Below are 27471 nucleotides of genomic sequence, written 5' to 3' on the forward strand. Positions count from 1 at the left end.
TCTGTTCTGTTCCACTGATCCATATATCGTTTTTTGTGTCAATTCTGCACTGTTTTGATTGCTGTAGCTTTTGTAGTATTCTCTGAAGTCTGGGAGGGTTATGCTTCCTGCTTTGTTCTTTTTCCTGAGGATTGCTTTGGCAATTCTGGGTCTTTTATGGTTCCATATAAATTTTAAATTATTTGTTCTAGTTTGATGAAAAATGTCATGAGTAATTTGATAGGAACTGCATTAAAGAAACTTGCTGGATTTTGATTTTCATTGCTTATAATCTATAGATGGCTGTGCAGAGAACTATGGCTTTACAAAACTGAATCTCTAGATTCATGATCATGGTATATCTTTTTATCTATTTAGGTCTTTAATTTCTCTTCTTAGTAATTAGTAGTTTTCAATGTATAGATTTAAAACATTTTATTAAATTCATTCCAATTTCATGTTGGGATTTTATAATGATATTTAATATTTACATTTCATAGTTTTCAATGCTAGTAAATGGAAATATACATGATATTGACCTCGAATCCTATGACTTTGCTAAACACAGTTATTTGTTCTACTAGTTTACTTCTCTATGATTGTTAGGATTTTCTATATCTATAATCATGTCATCTGAGAATAATTTTTTTCTTGTTTTAAGTATGTATGATTATTTTTTCTCTTTCCAGTCTTATTGCACTATCTAAGACCTTCCATAAAATTTTGGATCTAAGTAGTGAGAGTGGACACTCTTGTCTTTTTCCTGATATTAGGGAGAAAGAATTCAGTATTTACAAGTAAATATGATATTATCTGTAGGTTTTTTCATAGGTGCCCTTTATCAAGTTGAGGATATCTAGTCTAGTAATATAGTAACATCCAGTCTAAATCTATATTAACCTACTTATCTTCAATGGACAGTATTTGATCTTAGTGAGCACTGTCTTTAAGGGCACTCATTTTGTCGGTCATAGGATAATTTCAATATATATTGTTCTGCCTATCCAATAAAATTCCTGTGTTATATTTTTATTTTTTTAAATAATTATTACTTTTAATATATTTCTTCCTCATTCTACACATATGTAGGGGTTCTCTATGTTCTTACCTCTGCTCCCTTTTTTTTTGGCTAAGTTCAATTTTTTAAGGTGGACGTAGTTAACACAAGAGGTTACAATCTTATCAACTATACTTTTTCTATGAAAATTTAACTTTTTATTGATGTGAGGTATAAAGCCTTTTAAACAAGGATGTTGTAAAGTAAAATTACCAATACCCTTATTATTTACAAAATTAAATGCAAGTCAACAACTTTTTACTAGCTAAATGTTTTCAAACCCAGATTAAAATTTTCCTATTAGGAAGTTGATATTTAAATTCATTTTTCTTGACCTATTAGTATTCCAAATATTATAAAACATAGCCCATTAGGCTGACTACAGTTGCCTGGCAAGGTACTTTTGCTTGAATGTTTAAGTCCCTTTTACTTTTTTTCCTGTTTTCTATGTTCATAATGTCATTTATGGTAAAGCATCCTATGCCAATACTCAGATTTCACAAATTGGTGAGCCTATTTTTCTTTTCTTAACATTACTAATTTCAGGAAGGCTTTAAAACTGCCTTTATTCATGTAAATTATAATATTTTCTTTTCTTTTTAACCTAATAAGGTAAAGAAAGAAGAAAGAAAAGTGTCATACCTGTCCACTTCCTCAGTCTGCTTAAAAGATTACATATCGCTCCTCTTTACAATGGCTTATTAAAAAATAAAACTATTAACATAGCTATCAAGTTAATAAATACATTCAATAGAAGCAAAAATAAGATATTTATATAACCATTTCTCAGGAATAGATAAACATTGAAAATTTATCTACAATATTTTAAAGTTTTACCTCTTGATTTCAATATTTATCACCTTATATGGAGCCTTAAATATGCTTTTGGACAAATAAATTTATATGTGAAGGAGTTTTCAGGTGTCAAGTTTTCCCCTGACCTTTTTTTATTTAATTACCTAAGAAACAACTGTATATTTCAATCCATAGGAGGTAGTATAATTCTAAGCATGCAGGTTCTAAGCATGTAGACTGTCTGTGTTAAAATCTCTGCTTCTTCACAAATTAACTATGTGTTCTTGGGCTGCTTATTTAATTCATTTATACATAAAATTGGGTAATTGTATCATCTAAGTCATAATGTAGTTCTAAGAGCAGATGAGATATTTTCTATAAAGTGAATATCACAGTGCCTAAAACAAAGGTCATAATAATTTCTACATTAAACTCATACATTATATACAAAGAACTGATAAACATGAAACTAATTAAATCAACACACAGAGTACCTCTTTAAACACTTATTTGTATATCATTACATACTTATGCAAATATAGATTGACAAACTGTCATACAACACATCTTTTTATATTACAATGTATTATGAATAACTTAAAAGGCGAAGATTATTTTTAGTGAGTGTGCATTCCAAGTACTTTTTTAAGTTTATTTTTGAACACTGAGGTTGTTTCAATGAAAATTAAAATACTTCTAATTATATTTTTAAATTAAAAAAATTATAAAATAATTATAATGATAAACACTGTATCATCCACCTGTTGACATTAGATGAATATATTTTTTTAAAAATTACTGAGCTTACAGAAAAACAGAAAAAAATCTTGTTTTTTTCTTATTTATGTTACTAACTAAAAGGGCTTTTGTTATGTTTTTAGGGTTTCTTATTACAAACCCTGAGCTGAATGTTGATGAAAGTAGTTAATTCTTGATCCTTTCTAGGACCTGATATTTGAGTAATTACATTAAAGAGAGGCATCAGCAATACTAAATAACCCTGATTATGCTGAATGGGAGATGAATGATTAAAAGCCTGCATGAGGCATTAATTTACTACCTAATTGTCACATAATACCAATTGACTATTCTAGTTATTTTTCCCCTTTGGGTAAAGTTATTTTGGATGGAATAAACTTGCAGTGTAATAGTTTGCAAAGACCATACATAGAAGCACTATAATTCATCAAGGGGCCTAGCTGGACAGCTTTGTCAAAATAGGTTAGGGAATTTCTCGTGACTGTAGCCGGTGTTACAACATTTTTAAAGATAGCAATCCATTATCACTTCTCTTCTGTCACCTGAAAAAAATCATCCCACAGAATGTGATTTCCTCCTGGGGTGACATGACACTGCTCAGAAGGCAATGAAACATCCTTTTTCGAAAATATCAACTATCAAATGACAAACTCTAAGCCTGAGTCATGTTGTTATGTTCCTCAGGTCTGTTGTGTATTACTAAGGAAATAGGAAATGTAAACAGCTTTGATTCTCCTATATTTTGATTTAATTTTGTTTTGATTATATCAGTAATAAAAACAAAATCTTCAGCAATTATATTCTAAAGGATATAACATGTCCTACAGATGCCATTCAAAGGAAGATATACATATATATATGTATATATGTATAGTTCCATAGGAAAGGTATAGCACTTGTTTTGTTTATATGCTTAAAGCCAATGAACTTTAGACAATTGAAAGCTAGGATAATTATGGGGAAGACTCTTTTTTGTAACAGGAAATTTGTGAGTTTCAATTTGGTAATAGCTACCATTTATTCAAATCAGCAAAAATTTTAAACTTCATTGTTATAAAACCATTCTAAGGACTAAACTGAGAAGAGGATTTGTTTTTCTGGTGACGAAATCTATTCAAAGATGGTTTCCTTCGGAACTATTATATTTCTGTAGTTCTTCTAGAACTAGACTCTTTAAAATAAATTCATATGATGGCACTAAATTCTAAAATTATACTTTTCTTTTCCAGAAGAAAGCCTAATTTTAAAAGGCTTTATTTTTTAAAAAATATCGTAGAATATTACCTATCAAGTAAATGTGGTGATTATGACAGAAACTGTCACTGCTTATTAACTATCCATAACAACCGCATATTTCCCACATCCTTAGAGTTAGGCATGGCCTTGGAACTAATTCTGGTCAATGGGTCGTGAGTGGAAGGAATGAATGTCACTTCCAGAATGAAACAATTAAGAGCCAATGTTTAACTCCCTAACTCCTTTTGTCCTTTGTCATTGAAACCACTGAGGCCATGGAGAAGGTACAAGATACTGGAGTTTCTGACAACTTGCATCACTGAGTGGCTGTGTAGAACAGGGAGTGCCCCAGCAGTTCACACTGGGTATGTTCTGTGAGCCAGAAAGAAGAAACCATTTGTTATAATAAGCCACTGGGATTTCAGGATTGTTCTGTTATTGCAGCCATGATCTAGACTATCCAAATTAATTCAGTGAACTAAGCCAAAGAATATATGGCACACTGGTCAAGTTTCCCTAATAGTAAATATAGTTTAAAAATGGGAAGAACAAAACAAATGAGGGCATATTAATTATTAGCAAAATATGAACTTTTTTGAAGAAAATGATGTGAATTGTCACTCCATTTCCAAGAACTGAGCTGATACCACTTTAAGAGCCTTACCTGTGAATTAAGGTTTCCCCATCTGATGGGCTTTGCTGCCCTCAGCAATTTATTCAGGCCACCTATGTGGAAGAGCAGGTGTATTTGTGAGTTCAGGGAAAAGGTTTTCAAACTCAACTCTGTATACCTACTCCTCAATTCTTTTCTTCTCTGTTATTCAAGTGGGAAGTGTTAATGCTCGTCTCATATTTGTCCATATGTTGTTAGGATTGCTTGAATAACATGTTTTAGTTATGACCTCTCACTATCCCTGAAGGAGAAAAATCACCTAAAAATGTACTGTGTGTATGCAAAGAGCTACATTTTTCATTAGTCATACATTCAGCACCGACATGTGGGCTTATCTACACATAGATCACTAGAATGTGAATGTGTATGGTGAATATTTAGGAAACTAAGGCCTGACACTTACTGGATGCTCATGTTAGCTTTTGGAAAAATTTGGCTTGTCCAACTCTAATGCGGTATGTCTTGTTTACTTTCAAATTTAATATTCAAGTTGTATTCACAATAGCATCTGACCCAAATTCGAATTTATAAATATGCATTTCTGGTCTTAGATCTCTTTATATGAAACAAGCATTCTTTATATTACCAATGACTTTCCTGGAAATTTCAGAAGTAATTGCCTACTTATTTGCAAATACAGTGACTAGTCTGTGAAATTGTATGCAATAGCTTACACATGCTACCTTTCTCCTGTCCCCCCTTCCATAGCTTTGTTTCATCTTTTCCAGAAAAATCAACAACAAGAACAACAACAACAACATAACACAAACGACCTTCTGGTAGAATGAGGGTTTGAATAATAATTTCCCATTCCTCTAGTTTACATATTAAATTCAGGTCTCTTTTTACATCCCAAGCAGGAACTTAATTGAAATGTCCTGTGGTCATCATCATTATTTTAACTGTGATGTCCATCCCATTCTTTGGGTTTTCCACTGCCTTTAAACTTTCCTCTTTTCTTGCTTCTTTTGGATTTTAAGCAATTGTAATGAAGTAAACAATAGTCTTCTACTTTCCCCTTTTTATTTAATTTGATATCTCTGTGATTTTACAGTTAAAAGGAAAATATAAACATTCAAAAGTCCTAGTAACTAGTGAAATATAAGGATAATTTATGGTTAGTGAAGTCACCCACACACACGACCATGTTTCTGGACCACATTATCAGTGTTAACATCCCTGCTGTTTCTTTATAAGCTGAATGGCATTGGATGAGTAATATCATTTTCCTGAGAATTGACCTCTTTAGATGTCACTTAAGGATCATCAGATAGTGACACACTCAAGCTGTTGTTACTACTGTTGTTGATACAGTGAACCCTCTGCCCTCCCTCCCCAGCTCTCCCCCTACCCAGCTGCCACCCCCTCATCCCAGTCCAGGGAAAGGGAGTCTTGTGGGTATTCTCATAGACTTTTTTGTTGTTGTTGTTTTAAACATCTTTATTGGAGTATAATCGCTTTACAATGGCGTGTTAGTTTCTGCTTTATAACAAAGTGAATCATGGACAGGGTCTTGGTGCTCCAACCTGGTGTCAGGCCTGAGCCTCTGAGGTGGGAGAGCCGAGTTCAGGACATTGGTCCACCAGAGACCTCCTGGCCCCACATATTATCAATAAGCGAGAGCTCTCCCAGAGATCTCTGTCTCAGTGCTAAGACCCAGCTCCACCCAACGGCCAGCAAGCTCCAGTGCTGGATGCCCCATGCCAAACAACTAGCAAGACAGGAACACAACCCCACCCATCAGCAGAGAGGCTACCTAAAATCATACTAAGTTCACAGACACTCCAAAACACACCACTGGATGCAGCCCTACCCACAAGAAAGACAAGATCCAGCCTCACCCACCAGAACACAGGAACCAGTCCCCTCCACCAGGAAGCCTACACAAGCCACTGAACCAACCTTACCACTGGGGACAAACACCAAAAACTATGAACCTGCAGCCTGTGAAAAGGAGGCCTCAAATACAGTAATTTAAGCAAAATGAGAAGACAGAGAAATATGCAGCGGATGAAGGAGCAAGGTAAAAACCCACCAGACCAAACAAATGAACAGGAAGTAGGCAGTCTACCTGAAAAAGAATTCAGAGTAATGATAGTAAAGATGATCCAAAATCTTGGAAATAGAATGGAAAAAAATACAAGAAACATTTAACAAGGACCTAGAAGAATTAAAGAGCAAACAAACAATGATGAACAACACAATAAATGAAATTAAAAATACTCTAGAAGGAATCAATAGCAGAATACCTGAGGCACGAATAAGTGACCTGGAAGATAAAATAATGGAAATAACTACTGCAGAGCAGAATAAAGAAAAAAGAATGAAAAGAATTGAGGGCAGTCTCAGAGACCTCTGGGACAACATTAAACACACCAACATTCGAATTATAGGGGTCCCAGAAGAAGAAGAGAAAAAGAAAGGGTATGAGAAAATATTTGAAGAGATTATAGTTGAAAACTTCCCTAACATGGGAAAGGAAATAGTCAATCAAGTCCAGGAAGCACAGAGAGTCCCATGCAGGATAAATCCAAGGAGAAACATGGCAAGACACATATTAACCAAACTATCAAAAATTAAATACAAAGAAAAAATACTAATAGCAGCAAGGGAAAAGCCACAAATAACATACAAGGGAATCCCCATAAGGTTAACAGCGGATCTTTCAGCAGAAACTCTGCAAGCCAGAGGGAGTAGCATCACATATTTAAAGTGATGAAAGGGAAAAACCTACAACCAAGATTACTCTACCCAGCAAGGATCGCATTCAGATTCAACGGAGAAATTAAAACCTTTACAGACAAGCAAACGCTAAGAGAATTCAGCACCACCAAACGGCTTTACAACAAATACCAAAGGAACTTCTGTAGGCAGGAAACACAGGAGAAGGAAAAGACCTACAATAAGAAACCCAAAACAATTAAGAAAATGGGAATAGGAACATACATATCAATAATTACCTTAAATGTAAATGGATTAAATGCTCCACCCAAAAGATACAGACTTGCTGAATGGATACAAAAACAAGACCCGTATATATGCCCACTTCAGACCTAGGAACACATAAGATTGAAAGTGAGGGGATGGAAAAAGATATTCCATGCAAATGGAAATCAAAGGAAAGCTGGAGGAGCAATTCTCATATCAGAAAAAAAAAGACTTTAAAATAAAAAATGCTACTAGAGACAAAGAAAGACACTACATAATGATCAAGGGATCAATCCAAGAAGAAGATATAATGGTTGTAAATATTTATGCACCCAACATAGGAGCACCTCAATACATAAGGCAAATGCTAACAGCCATAAAAGGGGAAATCGACAGTAACACAATCATACTAGGGGACTTTAACACCCCACATTCACCAATGGACAGATCATCCAAAATGAAAATAAATAAGGAAACACAAGTTTTAAATTACACATTGAACAAGGTGGATATTTATAGGACATTCCATCTAAAAACAACAGAATACGCTTTCTTCTCAAGTGCTCATGGAACAATCCCCAGGATAGATCGTATCTTGGGTCACAAATCAAGCCTTGGCAACTTTAAGATAATTGAAATCTTATCAAGTATCTTTTCCCACCACAACGCTATGAGACTAGATACCAATTACAGGAAAAAAAACTTAAAAAATACAAACACATGGAGGCTAAACAATACACGACCAAGTAAGCAAAAGATCACTGAAGAAATCAAAGAGGAAATCAAAAAATACCTAGAAACAACTGACAATGAAAACACGACATGCCAAAACTTATGGATGCAGCAAGAGCAGTTCTAAGAGGGAAGTTTATAGCAATACAATCCTACCTCAAGAAACAAGAAAAATCTCAAATAAACAATCTAACCTTACTCCTAAGGCAAATACAGAAAGAAGAACAAAAAAACCCCAAAGTTAGCAGAAGGAAAGAAATCATAAAGATCAGATCAGAAATACATGAAAAAGAAATGAAGGAAACGATAGCAAAGATCAATAAAACTAAAAGCTGGTTCTTTGAGAAGATAAACAAATTTGATAACCATTAGCCAGACTCATCAAGAAAAAAAGGGAGAAGACTCAAATCAACAGAAGTAGAAATGAAAAAGGAGAAGTAACAACTGACACTGCAGAAATAAAAAGGCTCATGAGAGATTACTACAAGCAACTATATGCCAATAACATGGACAACCTGGAAGAAATGGACAACTTCTTAGAAAACCACAAGCTTCTGAGACTGAACCAGGAAGAAATAGAAAATATAAACAGACCGACCACAAGCACTGAAATTGAAACTGTGATTAAAAATCTTCCAACAAACAAAAGCCCAGGACCAAATGGCTTCACAGGCGAATTCTATCAAACATTTAGAGAAGAGCTAACACCTATCCTTCTCAAACTCTTCCAAAATATAGCAGAGGGAGGAACCCTCCCAAACTCATTCTACGAGGCCACCATCACCCTGATACCAAAACCAGACAAAGACGTCACAAAAAGAGAAAACTACAGGTCAATATCACTGATGATCATAGATGCAAAAATTCTCAACAAAATACTAGCAAACAATCCAGCAGCACATTAAACGGATCATACACCATGATCAAGTGGGGTTTATCCGGGAATTCAAGGATTCTTTAGTATATGCAAATCAATCAATGTGATATACTATATTAACAAATTGAAGGATAAAAACCATATGATAACCTCAATAGATGCAGAAAAAGCTTTTGACATAATTCAACACCCATTTATGATAAAAAAAAAACTCTCCAGAAAGTAGGCATAGAGGGAACTTACCCAACATAAGAAAGGCCAGATATGACAAACCCACAGCCAACGTCATTCTCAATGGTGAAAAACTGAAACCATTTCCTCTAAGTTCCGGAACAAGACAAGGTTGCCCACTCTCACCACTATTTTTCGACATAGTTTTGGAAGTTTTAGCCACAGCAATCAGAGACGAAAAAGAAAAGGAATCCAAATTGGAAAAGAAGAAGTAAAACTGTAACTGATTGCAGATGACATGATAGCATACATAGGGAATCCTAAAGATGCTCCCAGAAAACTACTAGAGCTAATCAATGAATTTGGTAAAGTAGCAGGATACAAAATTAATGCACAGAAATCTCTTGCATTCCTATACACTAAGGATGAAAAATCTGAAAGTGAAATTAAGGAAGCACTCCCATTTACCAACCATTGCAACAAAAAGAATAAAATACCAAGGAATAAACCTACCTAGGAAGACAAAAGACCTGTATGCAGAAAAGTATAAGACACTGATAAAAGAAATTAAAGATGATACAAACAGATGGAGAGATATACCATGTTCTTGGATTGGAAGAATCAACATTGTGAAAATGACTGTAATACCCAAAACAATCTACAGATTCAATGCAATCCCTATTAAACCTCCAATGGCATTTTTCACAGAACTAGAACAAAAAATTTCACAATTTGTATGGAAACACAAAAGGCCCCGAATAGCCAAAGCAATCTTGAGAAAGAAAAACGGAGCTGGAGGAATCAGGCTCCCTGACTTCAGACTATACAACAAAGCTACAGTAATCAAGACAGTAGGTACTGGCACAAAAACAGAAATATAGATCAATGGAACAGGATAGAAAGCCCAGAGATAAACCCATGCACTTATGGTCGCCTTATCTTTGATAAAGGAGGCAAGAATATACAATGGAGAAAAGACAGCCTCTTCAATAAGTGGTGCTGAGAAAACTGGACAGCTACATGTAGAAGAATGAAATTAGAACATTCCCTAACACCATACACAAAAGTAAACTCAAAATGGATTAAAGACCTAAATGTAAGGCCAGACACTATAAAGCTCTTAGAGGAAAACATAGGCAGAACACTATGACATAAATCACAGCAAGATCCTTTTTGACCCAGCTCCTAGAGAAATGGAAATAAAAACAAAAATAAACAAATGGGACCTAATGACACTTCAAAGCTTTTGCACAGCAAAGGAACGCATAAACAAGACGAAAAGACAACCCTCAGAATGGGAGAAAATATTTGTAAATGAAGCAACTGACAAAGGATTAATCTCCAAAATATACAAGCAGCTCATTCAGCTCAATATCAAAAAAACAAGCAACCCAATCCAAAACTGGGCAGAAGACCTAAATAGACATTTCTACAAAGAAGATATACAGATTGCCAACAAACACATGAAAGGATGCTCAACATCACTAATCATTAGAGCAATGCAAATCAAAACGACAATGAGGTATCACCTCACACCAGTCAGAATTGCCATCATCCATAAATCTGCAAACAATAAATGCTGGAGAGGGTGTGGAGAAAAGGGAACCCTCTTGCACTGTTGGTGGGAATGTAAATTGATACAGCCACTATGGAGAACAGTATGGAGGTTCCTTAAAAAACTAAAAATAGAACTACCATATGACCCAGCAATCCCACTCCTGGGCATATACCCTGAGAACACCATAATTCAAAAAGAAGCATGTACCCCAATGTTCATTGCAGCACTATTTACAATAGCCAGGACATGGAAGCAAACTAAGTGTCCATTGACAGATAAATGGATAAAGAAGATGTGGCACATATATACAGTGGAATATTTCTCAGCCATAAAAAGAAATGAAATTGAGTTATTTGTAGTGAGGTGGATGGACCTAGAGTCTGTCATATAGAGTGAAGTATGTCAGAAAGAGAAAAATAAATAGTGTATGCTAACACATATATATGGAGTCTTAAAAAAAAAATGTTTGAAGAACTTAGGGGCAGGACAGGAGTAAAGACACAGACGTAGAGAATGGACTTGAGGACGTGGGAGTGGGGGAATGGGTAAACTGGGACGGAGTAAGAGAGTAGCACTGACATCTATACACTACCAAATGTAAAATAGATAGCTAGTGGGAAGCAGCTGCATAGCACAGGGAGATTAGCTCGGTACTTTGTGACCACCTAGAGGGGTGGGATATGGAGGGTAGGAGGGAGACGCAGGAGGAAGGGGATATGGGGATATATGTATACATATAGCTGATTCGCTTTGTTATACAGCAGAAACTAACACAATATTGTAAAGCAATTATACGCCAATAAAGATGTTAAATAAAAATAAATAAAATAAAGTTAATGGAAAAATAAAGTCAACTATTATGAATCACTACTTAATTTAACCTATTTTGTTTGCCACTCTGACTCATTTGTCCTTATGCTTGGAGATGTAAAGCATGACTGATAAAATGTATGCTTCAGCTGTGTAAGGTTTCTTTAGGCTACTTGAAAATGATCAGAGCTGTTAATTGCTTTGCTGTTCACTTTAATCCCCTCTTAGAGAATATTGTCTCTAATATTTCCTGGTAATCTCATTCTTTGCACAGGCAAGAGCTGCTTTTTTTCCATTTGGCTTCTAAATATGCCAGCTTTCATTTAATTTATTTTCCTGCACTATTCAGCTTGGGTTTCCTACATTTTTTTCCGTGACAAACAAGAACATTAAAAAAATTTTAAAAACATATAAAGAAATGTCAAGTTACTTACCTTTCGTCTAATGTTATGAATATTTTTCTTTTCTATTAGGAAAACACTGCATTGGTTATTATGTATTTATTATATTCCAATAGATTTTCCCATCAATAAATTATCCAGATGGGATGAGGGTTTTTTGTAGTTTAGCTCTTTTTAAGAGTCCCCTACCTCTTAAAGGGTGAATGCTTTTTCTCTTTCTTCATATATCAAAACAATTATATGGGTAAAAGTATTATTGGTTATGTTATTTATGTCTAGCCATTATATTTATATATTATATTGTTTTATATTTTATAACTATTGTATTCTACAGCCTCTAAAGACAAAGTAATGCAGAGGAATTTATTCCCCCCAAAAATATTTAGTTATGTGTCTTTAGGCAGATTGCATAAACTCTCTGGTCTTCATTTGCTTCATTTACATATTAATTTGTCATTGTTCTGTTGAGCCCCTTTCCTATGCACTATTAGACTGGGGACATGAAGGTAAATAATCACAGCCACATTAAGATGCTTACATTCTATAGAGAGTTGGGGTGAGTAAGGTATGACGGTAGGTAATTGAAACATCTCAGAGAAGAGAACATCTGGGCTAAGTTTTAAAGAATGAGTAAGAATTAGCTGAGTGAAAAGGACATGGAGATCGAGACAAACGGGTAGTCTGGATAAAGGGTATAGCTTAACCAAAGCCATGAGTGAAAGAAAGAGCCATATATCTAGGGAAAAACAAGAGGTGAGCAATAACCAGATCAAAAAGTCTGAGGCAGGTCATGTAGGGAGAAAAATTAAAGAGTGATAGAAAGAAATAAAATAATAAAGAGTGTTTACACCATGTTAAGCATTATGGAGTTCATTTAGTAGGTGATATAGGGGAACTGTTGAAATGTTTTAAGCAAGGGTGTCTTGGGGTTACATTTGTGTTTTAAATATTTTACTTTAAAATTGATGTAGTGAGTGGATTTGAGAAGTCTAAAAACATTGATGAAATAGTTGTAAATTCAAATATATCCTATTGTCTCCATTAATATGTTTGTGTTCATCAATCAACATGAACTATATCTTTTGGTATAGTAAATGCAGACACTGTATTACTCTGAAAAATGGGGACAATAAAATTTGCATGAGTGGACTGAAGGAAGGAGATTGTACCTTATCATCTTGGAAATTCTAATACCTACAATATATGAATTTAATGGAGAGTCAGTACCTCTCTTACATATTGAATAAATGAATACATTTTTGAGTGTCTATGACATGTTAGATATTGTGCTAGGTCCTTTCATCTAGGTACTAATTTGTACCATAATCCAGTGTTATGATATAGTTTAATTACAGATAATGTAATAGTGGGGATTATGTGCTATGTGTGCTATAATATCTTAGTCTCACAACAGGCCTGTTAAGAAGTTGTAGTTATTCCCATTATACTGTTTGTAAAACTGTGATTCAGAGAGCTTTATGCAAGTTTATATAACCAGTACGTAATGGGGATAAACTTAAATGCAAATCTGTGTGCCTTCAAATCTCACTCTATTTGTAGAGAATGGGTCCACAGCAAAGTGTGTTTTACTTTCCTTCTGGAGGAAAATGAGAATTAGAGTTCAAATAATTTAAGCAAGGATTAATAGGAGGTGGCAGAGTCAGTCCAACCCAGATCCTCTGATTTTAGGTACAGTGTTCCTTCCATTGCACCAGACCAGTCTTCCTACCATATCCATGGAGCTCCACTCTGAAAACCAAAGCTCGTCATGAACATCCTCAGACTCTGACGCTCTGATTGCTTTCTGGATTGACAAATAGAAGTTAAGGCTGCACATCTCCCACATCCCTACCCCCTGACCATGATCAAAAAGTGATCATCTAATTTCTAGGTTAGGTCTCAAAATATCCCAATTGCATTTTATTGACATCTATTTTTTTTAAATTGGTAGTGTAATTTGATTTAGCAGACTACGCATTTAACCAAAATGCACCATCTCCCAATCATTTACTATATGCTTATCTCAAACACAAAGAGAGATTTTTTTAAAATAGGATTTTAGATATTTTATTTCCATTTTATACTAAGGATGTAGAATTTGTTAATTTGGGGTGGGGAGAGGTTTAAGCTACAATTTTTATTACACAATTAAGTTTTTCAGTGTATCAGCCCTATAGATATTAAAAAGTAAATAATAGCCACCCCCAATCTAATAAGGGAAAATAAAATGAAAATATCTTTATTCATTCCACATATAAACCATCTTATTGTCTTCTCTTCATCAAATAAATTCATCTAGAATTAGGCTTTCATGGCCACCAAAGGTACTGTCTATCTCAGTTTCCTCAACTTTTCCGAGATGTTGTCTTTGTCAGTCACACCCTCCTTCAACGGGGGCACTTCTCTTGCTTCAAGGATGCTATACTCTCATGTCCTCATCTTCCTCTATGGCCATTCTCTGCTTATTTTCTTTTAATGAATGTATTTAATTTCATCTTATTTAAATTGTTAACTAGTCCTATATATACACCAAAATGCAATTATTAAGTAATCTGCATAAACAGGTATATTTTATGAGCTATTAAAAAATGTATTTCATTATTGAAAATCTCTAGATTGATCCACAGTTGTCCTGGAGACTTCTGCTATTAAAACTAATGCAGTCAGTGTTGAGGACAAGTTGTTTTGCTCAGCTTTGAGTGTCAAAAGAGAAGTATTGTATATATGGTGGGAAGGCCACATTTTCTTGAGAGATAAGTTTCTAAATCCTAAAATTCCTATGAACTTTCATTCCTATGAACTTTCCTATGAACAAAATGCTCAAGATAGTATTTTCCTGGTGGTTTCAATGAAGCCTCACCCCGTCTAAACTGGGGTCTAGAATAAGACATATGAGGTACTGTTGCCCTAGTTGATCTTCATACCAATAGCCAGAAGCATCCAGAGACCCAACAGACAAGTAAATTAATGCTTTATGCCACTAAGTTTATGAGTGGTTTGTTATGTGGCATTATTGTAGCAATAGCTGTATTCAGTTAATACAGAAATTGAAACTTAAAGTCTGAATGTAGGGTTTCATTTTAAGACAACATAGAGTGGTCATCAGATTTGAAGTCACAGAAGCTTTTGGCTGAACATCAATGTAGTAAAAGTTTGAGCAACAGGCAAAAAATAGAGATTTTGTGAGGGAAATATCAATAGATTGGAGTTGAGATGTGCTGTACATACATTAAATTATTTAATCCTCATAGCCAATAGAAGAGAGACCCTTTCAGTCTGCCATAAGGTATACGAGGAGAACTCATGGAAAATTTCTCCAACCGTAGTTGGAAAAATCTGTACCAAATCCTTGACAGAATTCTGGACATTTCTCCTCAATGATTATCCTAGCTGAGCACAGAGAGCACTTAGGAAAAATAAACAATACTAACAAAATCACCATTGCCATTTCTACCCATAGATTTATGTGACATGCAGACAGGGAAAAGAAGGAACCTGGCTGTCAGTAGCTTCAGTTCAGCCCAGACTTCCAGTTCTGAAGATATAATACAGTAGCATCTTACCCTTATCAGACAACTAGACAGTTCATCATATATGTGGAATGATTTTAAATGCAATGTTTTTGATTCATTATAATTAGGATAAAAATTGTACACGTATTACTAAGAAAATGTGTAAAATTTTATTGGAAGTTAGTGCTTGCTGAATAACTGTGATTTTCAAATTTTTTCTTTCCTGTGCTCATAATTTTTAAAAAACCACAAAAATATGCATCTAACTTAAAATTGGTATTAAAAATGTTTCTTTTAAGTCTAAATTGGTGGAAAGAATTCAATCTCCAATGCATTATGCATACTAACTTTTGAAAATAAAACTGTCATTTCTTTCATTCTTTATTTACTTATGAGTTTATTTATTTTAATGAGGAAAAAACAGAATTAGTTTTTTTAAGAACCAGATTTTTCAACTGCCAACTGTTTTTCCTCTTTAAATTTTATGTATTTATTTGTTTATTTTGTTTAGAATATGTTGTACCTTCCCTTGTTTCAAAATCAAAATATAAGGAAAACACTGAGAAGTCTTGTTTCTACACCTGTCTCCTATAAGTAACTACTTTTATTAGTTTCTCAGTATAATTCCAGTGTTTTTTAGGCATATACAAGCAAACATAAATATATATTCTTATGCCCTCATCTGTTCTTTTATAAAAGGGATCATACTATATAAAATATACTGATTTTTTTTTCTTTTAAGAAAGAAAAGTATAGTTTCACATTCTTGTAACAAATTACCATAAATTTAGTGGCTTGAAAAACATAAATGTATTACATTTCAGTTCTGGAGGACAGAAGTCTAAAATCAGTTTACAGGTTTAAAATCAAGGTGTTTGCAAGGCTAATTCTTTCTGGGGCTCCCAGGAAGAATCTGTTTCTTACCTCATCCAGCTTCTAGAGACTGCCCTGGAATTTCTTGTCTCGTAGCCAAACCACTCCAATATCTACTTTCATCTTCACATCACCTTCTCCTGTCATCAAATTTCCCTATGGCTCCCTCTTACAAAGACACTTGAGATTACATTTATGGCCCACCTGAATAATCTAGAATAATTTCCCCATATCAAATTATTTATTTTAATTACATTTGCAAATTATCTTTTGACATATAAGCTAATACTCACAGGTTCTGAGGATTAGGATGTAGATATCTGTGGTGAGAGTGTATTATTTAGCCTGACACAGCAATATGTCCTGGAAATCACTCCTATCAATCTTTAGATGTGCAGCTTTTTCACTTTCTTTTTGTAGCTGTATAGTACTCCCATGTATAGCTGTACCATGGTTTATTTAACTAATTTCCTACTGATGGACTTTTTTTTTTTTTTTTTGCTTTCATAGGGAATGCTGCAATAAGTAACTTTATAAATACAACATTTTGGACCTGTACATATAGATATATAACATATTTAAATATAAATACATAAAATAAGTATATAAAGATGTATAAATATGATATAAATATTAATTTTAATACTTAAATATTAAAAGAAACAATTTATGAAAATATGTATACTAATGAGTTGGATCAACTTTTTATAATTAGCTCATGTTTCTGAGGATAAATTATATTACTTATTAGAATGATAGTATTTAGCATCAATTCTATTCTATCTTTCTATATGTGTAAATTCAGAGAAACCTTGTTCATACAAATAGGTGAAAATTAAAGGAGTTACAGGAATATTTTCAAATTCTTTAAACTTCTTTTTAATCATATACTTAAATCATTTAGTGACCTATCATCAAAAACTGATAACTAATCAGATAACTCAATTATATACTCTTTTAACTTTTGTTGAATGCAAATAGTTGGAAACCACTGAGCAGCAAAATATTTACTATTTGTTGTCCATTCATCAGAGTCATTCATTTTTTTCAAAATCAAAAGCAAGAATCTGGGGACTTCCCTGGTGGCACAGTGGTTAAGTATTTGCTGCCGATGCAGGGGACACAGGTTCGAGCCCTGGTCCAGGAAGATCCCACATGCTGCGGAGCAACTAAGCCCATGCGCCACAACTACTGAGCCTGAGCTCTAAAGCCCATGAGCCACAACTACTGAGTCTGTGTGCCACAACTGCTGAGCCCATGTGCCACAACTACTGAAGCCCACGTGCCTAGAGCCCGTGCTCTACAACAAAGAGAAGCCACTGCAATGAGAAGCCCATGCACCACAACAAAGAGTAACCCCCTCTCACTGCAACTAGAGAAAGGCTATGCACAGCAACGAAGACCCAACGCAGCCAAAAAATTAATTAATCAATTTTTTAAAAAAAGCAAGAATTTGAAAATCATTGCTATGTTTTGCTGTTTTGGAGTCCTTCCTAGAATAATGGAAGATGATAAAATATGGGAGGCAAGAAATAAGAGCTAAGTTGGAGAATAAAAATTATGAAGGGAAGTTAGGAAAGGGAGCAAAATTCAACTACATGTTCTTTCTTGGGCAGATCAGTTTTGGTTATGTATACATAAGACAGCTGAAGATCTGAAAATCATTTCTTTAAAATATTTCTTTTACATACTCCTTGTGAAGTCTTCATGTACCCACATGATATACATATCCTACCCAATATTGAAGACTATAGCTGTTTACTACTGCAGAATGTATTCTCAAACACCAAAGGCTGTATTTTTATTCTCTTCTTAATGGCATACATAAATTTTAGAAGAACTGAATTAGAGCAAGGGGTCTCTAAAATAATCTCTTTTTAAGAACAAGGATGGTCTCTTCTACTTAGTAAAATTTCAGAATAACTCCTGGTGCTTGCCAAATATATGTAGATAGTAAATGCTTATGGTTTGATTTAAAGAAAATTATCAAGAGTGAATGCAATGCATAAATACCTAGTTCAGATTTGGTCAGCTTGCTGTTCACTTGCCAGTTCCTTCTAAGGGAGTCAAAGTCTTGGCCCTAATAGGAAGCATCTACCCAGTTCAGCTGCCTTTATATAACCACAGCAGGGTGGTAAGTGAGACTATTCCTGCTGTTTTCAATGTCTAGCTGGGGCTCCAAAGCATAGCACAGTGGGTGTTAAGTGCTCACACGTTCTGCAGAGGTGCTAGACCACCTATGCAGAACTTGTTGGAAAGTGGCCCAAATTGGTTCTGCAACATTTAACCCATCACCACCTCCAGCCTATATATAAGAGGAGGCTAGTAAATTAATGGGTGAGGACTGATGAATAAGGATTTCCTTCAGGAAAATTTTATAGTGCTATGCTTTCCTTCTCCCATTTCTTGGGGGCAGAATGTGCTCCTTTTCAACTTAAGCCATGTGACTAGGACTTCAAGGAACCAACCAAAGAGCTTGGAGGTATAGAAAATCATACCTGACTCTTGCTGGAAAAGTAATAGCTAAAGACTGGCTAATATTAGCTGGGAAACAGAACAAAGAGAGAGAGAGATCCATAGGGGATGACTCTTATTTCCAGTGTTTGGTGGAAAAGGACATACGTTTTCCCTTAAATTAAGATGATGTATATAATGTAGCCAAGTTTGATCCAGGAAAACATGACCCCAAGAGCAATAGGCTGTGTGGGACATTAACAAGAAGAGAATAACTGAAGACTCAAGAGGTGGTATAGCACTGCGGTAAAGAGTATGAATGTGGTTGATATTAGAAGAACTCTCAAGAGAGAGCTGATATTTAAGCACTGGCCATCAAGAGGGCTACAACTGTCATATTAAAATAATACCAGTCAATTCAAATCCTGTGCTCATTTTTAATCAAATTATTTGTTTTTTCTCTTGAGATATATGAGTTCCTTATATATACATATATATTATTTTTCCAAAGAAGTTATACAAATGGCCAACAGGTACATGAAAAGGTGCTCAACATCACCAGTCATTGGTAAATGTAAATCAAAACCACAATGAATTATCACCTCATAACCTGTTAGGATGGCTAATATAAAAAAGGTAAGTGATAACAGAAGTTGGTGACAGTGTAGAGAAAAGGGAACCCTTAGGGACTTCCCTGGTGATGCAGTGGTTGGGAGTCCGCCTGCCAATGCAGGGGACATGGGTTCTATCCCTGGTCTGGGAAGATTCCCACATGCCGCGGAGCAACTAGGCCCGTGTGCCACAACTGCTGAACCTGCGCTCTGGAGCCCGCGAGCCACAACTGCTGGGGCCTGCGCACCTAGAGCCCATGCTCCGCAGCAGGAGAGGCCACCGCAATGAGAAGCCCGCACACCGCAACGAAGAGCAGCCCCAACTAGAGAAAGCCCACGCGCAGCAACGAAGACCCAATGGAGCCAAAAATAAAAATAAATTAATTAATTAATTAAAAAAAAAAAAGAAAAGAAAAGGGAACCCTTATACATTGTACAATGTATATTGATACAGCCATAATGGAAAACAGTATGGAGCTTCCTTAAAAAAGCTGAAAGTAGAACTGCCATATGAGGTAACAATCCAACTTCTGGATATATCTGTAGGAAACAAAATGAGTATCTCAGAGAGATATATATATCCCCATGTTCATTATTCACAGTACCCACATGAAAACTAAGTGTGCATCAACAGATAAATGAATAAAGATATATATATAAAAAGAGAGATGTATATATAGATTATATCTATATAAAATTCTTCTTTTATATGTATAAATATATATAATGGAATATTATTCAGCCAAAAACAAAACGAAGGAAATCTTCCCATTTGGGACAACGCGGATGAAACTAGAAGGCATTATGTTAAGTAAAATAAGCCAGTCAGAGAAAGGCAAATACTGTATGGTATCATTTATATGTGGAATCTGAAAAAAACAACTTGTAAAAACAGAATAGAACAGTGGTTACCAGGGGTGCTGCCAGTATTTTCCACCAATGCAATATACTCTTAGTAAATGCCAGTAGTTCAAAATATAAAAGAGACTTGCCTCCTGAGAAGAACAAACAAATACTTTCTTCCAGTAAAGTCCTCTCAAGTATCAGTGTAGAAAGGGTTCTTTTTTCTCCTTGATACTATAGTTTTGTTTTGTTTTCTTCAGATTTTCAAGAAACAATGAGATAAAGCTGCTGGTTTTCAGGGATATGTCCAGCTTCAGACTTCAGTGATAAAAATGAGAAGATAGAAGTGGATCATCTACCAGAAGATGCTACTAAGGTAGGAGAACCAGACTAGGAAGAAAATGTAAAGAGCAACTTAGATGGGGAAGCGCTGCCACGCATGAGAAGGCAGTTACTTCTCAGCCTGCTCTGTGATCAGTGCAGGTATAACTAAATTGTCCAAGCATTTGTTCTAGTTGATACCGGATGGGCTGTCCAGATCCTTCTAATAACATGATAGTGGCATCTACTGCCAAAGCATACATATTACAAAAAATCTAAAGAGAGACAGGGCCAATTATGTTGATCAGAAGCCAAATACTGCCTCTACTTATCATCCTCTTTACCCTTACCTTCCTTAAAACCAAAATATTTTTTTCAGGGCAATAACTTAATGATTGTACCTATTTTATGCTAGGCATTCTACTAAGAGTTTTATTTAAAAACTGTATATACATCTTTATTCCTGTCCTGCCCCTAGGTTCTTCAGAACCATTTTTTAAATTATTTTTATTTTTTTAGATTCCATATATATGTGTTAGCATACGGTATTTGTTTTTCTCTTTCTGACTTACTTCGCTCTGTATGACAGACTCTAGACACAGGGAGGGGGAAGGGTAAACTGGGACGAAGTGAGAGAGTAATGTGGACATATATACACTACCGAATGTAAAGTAGATAGCTAGTGGGAAGCAGCCACATAGCACAGGGAGATCAGCTCAGTGCTTTGTGACCACCTAGAAAGGTGGGATAGGGAGGGTGGGAGGGAGATGCAAGAGAGAGGGCATATGGGAATATATGTATACGTATAGATGATTCACTTTGTTATACAGCAGAAGCTAACACACCATTGTAGAGCAATTATACTCCAATGAAGATGTTAAAAAACAATTTAAAAAAACTGTATATACACATTATTTTATTCCATATTTACCACATCCTTAAAGAGATGGGTGTTATTATTTCCATTTTTCAGTTGCGTCTCAGAGAGGTAAAACAACTTCAACAGAAAGTTGCAGAATTAAGAATCAAACTCAGGTGCTAGATCCCCAAAAGCATCTTCTTAGCTTCAATACTAGATCGCCTGGTCTCTTGGATTTAAGTGCATGGAGAATTAGTATCTCCCTAGAATCTATATTCATTCTACTGTCATTTTCCTAATTTACATTACTTATTAACTACATAATCCATGAAGCAGAGCAGAAGTATATGGTGAAGTGTTGTTACTTTCTTCAAGGCATGTCTTTGCTTTATTAAAGTTTATCCAATTCTCTAGGCTGCCTAGTCTTAAAATGCAGGTGGCTAAGTTAATTCAAATAACATGTATCAACGAGAGATAAAATGTTATAAAACTGGTTGCTTAGCACAACAAGACTCCTTACAAAAGTAGAGGTAGTCATACACCTATCTATTATCGATTCCTTAACATTTTCTAGAAAATAAAATAGCTGAAACACACAAAATAAGAGATAATATAAATGAAAATTGAAAGGAATAATGAACTGCTTCTGAATTTCTAATGTCAATTTATTGATTTTTAATTAAAATTAATACCTCTAAAATATTGCTGTTTTTAAGGGCTATACATAGTTGCATATAACTTGTATTTCTTTTAAAATGATAAATTAGACATAATTAAAACAATTGTTAAAGAATACAGACATGACAGTGAAAAATGACTGGGAATCACATAAAGCCAAATCTTTTGTGTATTCAAATAATACTGAATTTTAGGGCCAATGACTACATAAATATAAATTAATAAATGCCCTTTCTGAACTCTATTTCATAATCTTTAAGGGCCAGAGATATCTATCCAACTGAGACTTTGAGGTGTGAAATCGTCAATGGAGAGGAGATGAACAATGTTTAACATAAAGCTAATGACTCATCAGATTGTTCAAACTTTACTCATTATTCATGGGGTCTTTCCAGATTCAGACCAGAATAGTATATACCATTGATATTTGAAATATAAAGCCAAGCATAGATTTTAAAAGTAGTGTTAGTGATGTTGTTTTTCTCCTATTCCAATTTTCTCTTTTTGAAATTGTGTTGTTATAAATTTGCATTTCAACTTGAATGTCTTCAAATTTACATTGTTACAACATCTACAGATCATCTTTTACATTTAAGGAAGTTCATAGAGTTTGTATATCCTCAGCTAAGAAATCTATGAAAAATGGGGAAGCCTCTAAAAGGTTCATGGAGCATAAGTAGGGAAAAAAATATATCTATCTTGCTTTTTTTTTTTCTCTAATGCTTCCCTTGGAAATATGTTGGAAAGAAAACTATCCCTGTTGCAATATTTATGTCTAGGTTTTATTTTCTTGCTCATATACACAATAAAGTGACTAATATTTATAGAAGCCTGACTTACAATTTGTAGTCCTGACTTCCGTCAATCGAGTTTTTCACTTAGTATCACATATTGGTATGATGGAATTCAGTCTTATATTTTATAGCCCAATACTCTTCCAAGTGTCTCCATATTATAAAACTCCCCATCTAAACACCACTCACTGGACCCTAGCAGTTTAGAATTTAGCTGATGTTCAAAAGGTTAACATCATTACCATGACAAACAACCAAATGAATACCATATTGGAGAGGGTAGGAGAAGCTGTTGAGACTAGAATTTCTGAGATCTTTTAATCACATGCAGCAGGAAAATCTGAGTGGTCAAGAAGTAATTAGTATAGTTTATTCTGCAGCTGGCATGGAAAGTGTTTGCCAAAAGTAAGGTGCCCTTCAGTTCAATAATGCTATTACAAGAGTCTATTTGTATGAGTATCTATTTAAAGTTTTGGTACATTTTCAATAAAAATTAAACCATTTATTCTCGTAAGTTGCCCTTCAGTTCAATAATGCTATTACAAGAGTCTATTTGTATGAGTATCTATTTAAAGTTTTGGTACATTTTCAATAAAAATTAAACCATTTATTCTCGTAAGTGGGTTAAGTTCATACTATTTCATTTAATATGTCTTGATAGGGTATTAAGATACTTCATTTCAAGCATATAATAACCTATTAATCACCATTTTGAACATTATAAGTGTATGTATTTGTTTACATGTATATTAGACACCAATGTTGTTAAATATGTAAGGTGTGTGTGAACATATGCATATATAAAGATCTTTTAGCAGCTGTTCCTGGCCTCATACCATAGGGAACAGAAACTGGACCTAAAGTGAGAATCTCTCAAACTAGGTCCTGTCACTTATTGCTTCCATTTTCCCAGATGCTTTGCAACCTGAATAGATTTAAGGGTGAAAGAAAAAAAAACTATTTATCAGAGATAAAGATATGGCCATGTTTATAGAGTCAGCTATAGTTCCAACATGACATGAACCAAATTTGTCCAAATATCTTGAATTATTATTGTATTTTGATGGGTGTGTTTGGGGAGGGGGTGTTGTTTCATATCTTCCCTTAGGGGACATGAATATTTATTGTAAACCTGTAGTAAGTTTAGATGAAGGAGGAAAGATAAATATTTCTCTTCAGGATATCTTAGGCCAGAAGTAAGAATATAATTGGTTAAATACCGTAATCAAACATCCATAAGCAAGTTAAATTCTAACTACCTTTGCACCCTGTACTTTATTCCAACAGCTTTATAATATGTTTCTCATATGGTGGGAACATTCTATTAATGAGGCATGCATCTAGTTGTTGGCTCTTGTCATTACAATTAATATTTTTGACACAGATAATCTCCTTCTTTCTTTCCTTCCTTCCTCTCTCCCTTCAGCCTCTTCTACCTCTCTCCCTCCTTCCTCCTATCTTTCTGTTTAAATAAATAGACACCATAAATTTTTGTGTGTGTGATATTTTTGTTTGTTTATAACCCTCTCTTTTGTATACATTCTTTGTATACATCCAAAGAAAATACATTTACTTCATATATAAAGAAGTGTGTCAATTTTAGATATAACTGAATATTTGTTAAGCAAGGATCTTTTGTAATTCGTGCATATTGGAAGATATTGCTTACATATTTCAAACTGGAGATTGTTAAAAGTTATAGTTTATGAAACTGTTATCACTGATACCATCTGGATAATGCTTGGAACTATAAAAAGTCTGAGCACATTCATGAGTTAAGGCTATTTTCTCATTCCAGGAGGTTGTAATGAAACTCCATGTGGAAATGAGTCTATATAGAGAAACAACATTGTTCAAATCTGAAGGGGGATAACAGAAGGCAAGTGAAGTAAGCAGTAGTTTTATGGGATATGAGATGAGGAACAGCTAATAAAATTATGCCTGCATGACTCTGCATGAAAGGAGAGTCAAGGAAGTTGAATGTTAAATTACCAAAGGAAATATTTCAAAGAAAATTACAGACTTAAATGGAGTCAGCCCTTCTCATAATTTAGACCTAGAAGCTTGTGTTTTAAACTCAAGACTGATGACTTTACTTATGAAAGTCAGTTTTCAGAAAGGGTAAGACAGCTATCTGGGTCTCTGAGCTTGAATTAAATGTCCTTTGGGGAACAATTTAAGGAAGAGGTTGAGAAAATGAGGAGATAAGAATCTAATCTTTCACATCAACTAGTTGCATTTTTATCTCATGTCAGACTGGTCCTTAGAATAAAGCGGCAACCTCCATCTCCCAGTGCCAGAGAACAGAATTTCACAAGCTCTTGGGAATTGTGTGGTTAGAGGGACTATTCTCAGGGTGATTTTTCAAAGGTCTCTGAAATAGCATCTCCGTTCTGTCTCTTCTTTCTGCGGTAAAAAGAACCACTCTCTATTCTTTTTTCCCCTTGACAAACATTGTCTTTACTTCCAAAATGTATGTTGATAGTCAAATAATATAATAACCTCTCCAAAATAAGTGAGCCAGTCACCTTCACAATGAATCAGTATTCACAACTTTTTTTTTTTACCACCAAGAATCTCTTCGATCATTTACTCCCCACTTCATGAACTTTGAAATTTGAAATAAATAAAAGTGTCCGTATAGAGAATTTACTCACAACGAGTAAGAATTTAGTTCCCATTATTTTCTCCCTTAGATAAGAGTCAACTGAAGATTCTGATAATCATAAGTAGAGTCAAGGGCAAAAAACTCAAGATGATATAGCACCCCTGTGAAGAATATGAAAGCTGAAGACTGATTTTCTATCCTGGCTCTGCAACTTATTAGCCATGTAACCATGGACAATTTATTTAACCTTTCTATGCCTCTCTTCCTCATCTGTGATAGGTGGGAAAAAAATGGTACCCACATAATGTGACTGTGAGGATTAACTGTGCTATATGTATAAAGCACTTAGTATCACTGTGAAAGACCTTGCTATTTTAATTAGCCTATGCAGACTTCAAACAGGTACATGTATGACTCCTATAAAGTTTTATTTTCCATAATCATTAGATCTTTTTGAAAACTAAAAGAAGATTTTGGGGATCTAAGAGATGTCAGATCAGAAATCACTCTGGTAGCATGTACATCCCTGAAGGGGAGGTGCTATAATTGCATTCATTTTCATATCCCTATTCTATGTCACATGGGTTTTTGTACATAAACACTCAATAAATCTTTTGATAAGTTTACATTTTCATGATATTTTTGAGACAGATATTAAGTATATGCATTTATTCTAAAAGATCATGATGAAATTTGGTTATAAAGTTTTATAATATACACTGTTTTAGTTAGTTAACTTCTATCATTTGAACTGGTCACATGGTAGCAACTTGCATAACTTACAGTTAACACTGGTTTGCCAAATTTCCTAACAGTGACAGCAAGAAGAATGGTCCCAAACTAGAACTTGAGCAAAGCATTTCTTTAATTAAACAATAGAGAAATAATAAAGAAGAGAAACTGGAGAAAAAATTAGGGAAAATAAAGGGCACAGAATGAGCTAAGCTTAAACTATGAGAATACTTAATTAGCTTTTCTTCCTTGATTTATATTGCATATTTGTAAGGCCCTCTGTAAACTCTAAGTGTAACATAAGTAACAGATTTCTTTAATTTTTTACTAGTAATATTTTCATGATGCCTGTCCCCAACCAGGCTACATCTGTAGAAAGGAATCATTGAGACAGGTTTCCAGATTTTAGCTGCACTGGCCAAATGTTTTCTTTCCCAAGGCTGAGAATAGTGGCACTATGAAGCTGGAATCTAAAAGCATTCAGTGCACTGAACCTATTCTTGGTCATAATCAAGCATCCAGGCTTGTGACAAAGGTTGGAAAAGACCAATCAGCTGGAATAGATAGCATTGTGGACAGTTAGATCATGGCATGGTATCTAAGGACACATCAACCAGAACTGATCATGTCAAACAGAATTCTCTAAGTGAAAGCCTTGGAGTCAGCACTTCCTAAAAAATAAACAGCTCAGAATGTGCCTGTGTAAGGACTCTAAGTCGTCTCTTGAATGCTGAAGGGTGGCGTTGAAATGTTTAGTGGCTTAGTTAGACTCTGCGTGTTGAACATGTGGATACCTCCAACTCTTTTGTCATTATCTGGGCATATTTCTTCTTAGTGTATTTTTTAATTATTTATTTATTTATTTATGGCTGTGTTGGGTCTTCGTTTCTGTGCGAGGACCTTCTCTAGTTGCGGCAAGTGGGGGCCACTCTTAATCGCAGTGCGCGGGCCTCTCACTATCGCGGCCTCTCTTGTTGCGGAGCACAGGCTCTAGACGCACAGGCTCAGTAATTGTGACTCATGGGCCCAGTTGCTCCGCGGCATGTGGGATCCTCCCAGACCAGGGCACGAACCCATGTCCCCTGCATTGGCAGGCAGATTCTCAACCACTCCGCCACCAGGGAAGCCCCTTAGTGTATTTTTAATAGCACATTTCTTTTGAGATGCTCCAACAAGTTTGTTAACAAAACTGTGCTCTGCTGTCTCGAAA

General features: G+C 34.9%; 1 long non-coding RNA gene across 1 annotated transcript in view; it reads left to right on the forward strand.

The window, feature by feature from the left end:
* The window catches only part of LOC309622542, a 608620-nt gene extending 585189 nt beyond the window's left edge, over positions 1-23431 (forward strand). The window contains exon 4 of the long non-coding RNA XR_014240954.1: positions 20530-23431. This is a non-coding gene — a long non-coding RNA (uncharacterized lncRNA). The remainder of the gene's footprint in view (positions 1-20529) is intronic.
* Positions 23432-27471: the final 4040 nt, after the last annotated feature.

Source organism: Balaenoptera borealis (genome assembly GCF_965194805.1).
Source record: "Balaenoptera borealis genome assembly, chromosome: 2".
Lineage (NCBI taxonomy): Eukaryota > Metazoa > Chordata > Mammalia > Artiodactyla > Balaenopteridae > Balaenoptera > Balaenoptera borealis.